Genomic DNA, 2,089 nt, shown 5'->3' with positions numbered 1-2,089 from the left:
GGTGCAGGCTCCTTCCTTGTCAGACGAGCGACTTGACTTGGTCTGGAGACTGTTCCTTTACATTAGTGGACATGTGTCGTGCTTCTTCCTTGTCAGACGAGTGACTTGACATAGGTTGGAGATGGACGCGTAACACTAATGAGCTTGTCGGCGTTCCTCCTTCTTGACTTGATTGTCTTGATGCGAGGAACGTGCAGACCACACCAGTAAGCTTACATGCTCTCGTTACAAGTTGTATATGTTGACCCGTTTGGGCCGGTTGCCTTGCGCATGATGATGTTGACCATGTTTGGTTAACGTGTCGTGTGTCGAGGTGGTCGGTCTTGGTAGTAGGATGTCTTGTGCATGGCGTGTTGACCTCGTCGGTCGATGTGTCGTGTACGAGATGACCTACTTGCCCGTCGGTTGTCCAAGTTGTATGATGTGTTGACTTAGTCGACGTGTCATGTGCTTGGATGATTGGCGTACGGGTCATGTATGGTGTACTTCCTTCGGTTGAAGGGATGTACTAGTACATACTTGTATTAATTGTTTATTTCACGATCTGGTCTTTTGATTGGATCGTGAAAAAACGCTAAGTCCAAGAATCCTGAACTCGAGAGGAAAGCGCTGATGGCAACCTTTTTGACAGGACGTCCCTAGAAAACGGCTTTTTCCTTTTCGGCATTAAGTGGCATGTTTAACGTGGCTAGAACATCAATTATCCTGCAAATGGCACTCAAGCTTGGCAAAAGTCTCGAAACACTCCTATCTTGACGCACCTGCAACCGCAACACGATGCAAAACAAATTGCACGAGCTACTGATACTTGTACCATGCACGGTACACGGTTCCGAAAATTACGCCTGAAAGTATGCAATTTGGTGCTACCCTAGGGAACTTGTATGGGGAAGCCTACCTACGCGTGTCGCACGTTGCAAGTTGCATGGTCGTCGATCAGAGGCATGCAAAAGCACCTATCTAGGGGAATTACTCTACGTTCTAGTAGCTAGTGCGATTTTCCGGTCCAGCACGGCAGTACGCCTGCATGCATACAATCCATGTACCAACCATGTACCTAGGCGTTGGTCAGTAGCTTTTGGCGCCACATGGAGAAAGTATTCGAGTTCAGATTTCTGGGACTTAGCGTATTTTTCAAAACTATTAATGGAAATTAAACTATAAATGGGTCTCAAGCTAGGCGTTGGTCAGTAGCTTTTGGCGCAACATGGAGGAAGTATTCGAGTTCAGATTTCTGGGACTTAGCGTATTTTTCAAAACTATTAATGGAAATTAAACTATAAATGGGTCTCAAGCTAGGCGTTGGTCAGTAGCTTTTGGCGCAACATGGAGGAAGTATTCGAGTTCAGATTTCTGGGACTTAGCGTATTTTTCAAAACTATTAATGGAAATTAAACTATAAATGGGTCTCAAGCTAGGCGTTGGTCAGTAGCTTTTGGCGCAACATGGAGGAAGTATTCGAGTTCAGATTTCTGGGACTTAGCGTATTTTTCAAAACTATTAATGGAAATTAAACTATAAAAAAAAAGTTAAAGCGATGGGTCACAAGCTAGGCGTTGGTCAGTAGCTTTTGGCGCAACATGGAGGAAGTATTCGAGTTCAGATTTCTGGGACTTAGCGTATTTTTCAATCATATTAAACCGAATCAAACATAAAAATGATGAAACCTACACGACGTTCCTAGGTTATGGACGAAAAGTGACGATTTAGTGCCGGTCAGGATAGCCGTGCACCAAAATTGTGTACCGATCAGGGAAAGTACAACACGGAGGGCGCAGCCCGAGCGTACGCGTTCATGGATGTCCATGTTGGTACAAGTTGCCGGTCAGGATAGCCGTGCACCAAAATTGTGTACCGATCAGGGAAAGTACAACACGGAGGGCGCAGCCCGAGCGTACGCGTTCATGGATGTCCATGTTGGTACAAGTTGCCGGTCAGGATAGCCGTGCACCAAAATTGTGTACCGATCAGGGAAAGTACAACACGGAGGGCGCAGCCCGAGCGTACGCGTTCATGGATGTCCATGTTGGTACAAGTTGCCGGTCAGGATAGCCGTGCACCAAAATTGTGTACCGATCAGGGAAAGTAC

This window comes from Anopheles merus, unplaced genomic scaffold (assembly GCF_017562075.2).
Source record: "Anopheles merus strain MAF unplaced genomic scaffold, AmerM5.1 LNR4000151, whole genome shotgun sequence".
Taxonomy (NCBI): Eukaryota; Metazoa; Arthropoda; class Insecta; order Diptera; family Culicidae; genus Anopheles; species Anopheles merus.
This window is presented reverse-complemented; position numbering follows the sequence as displayed.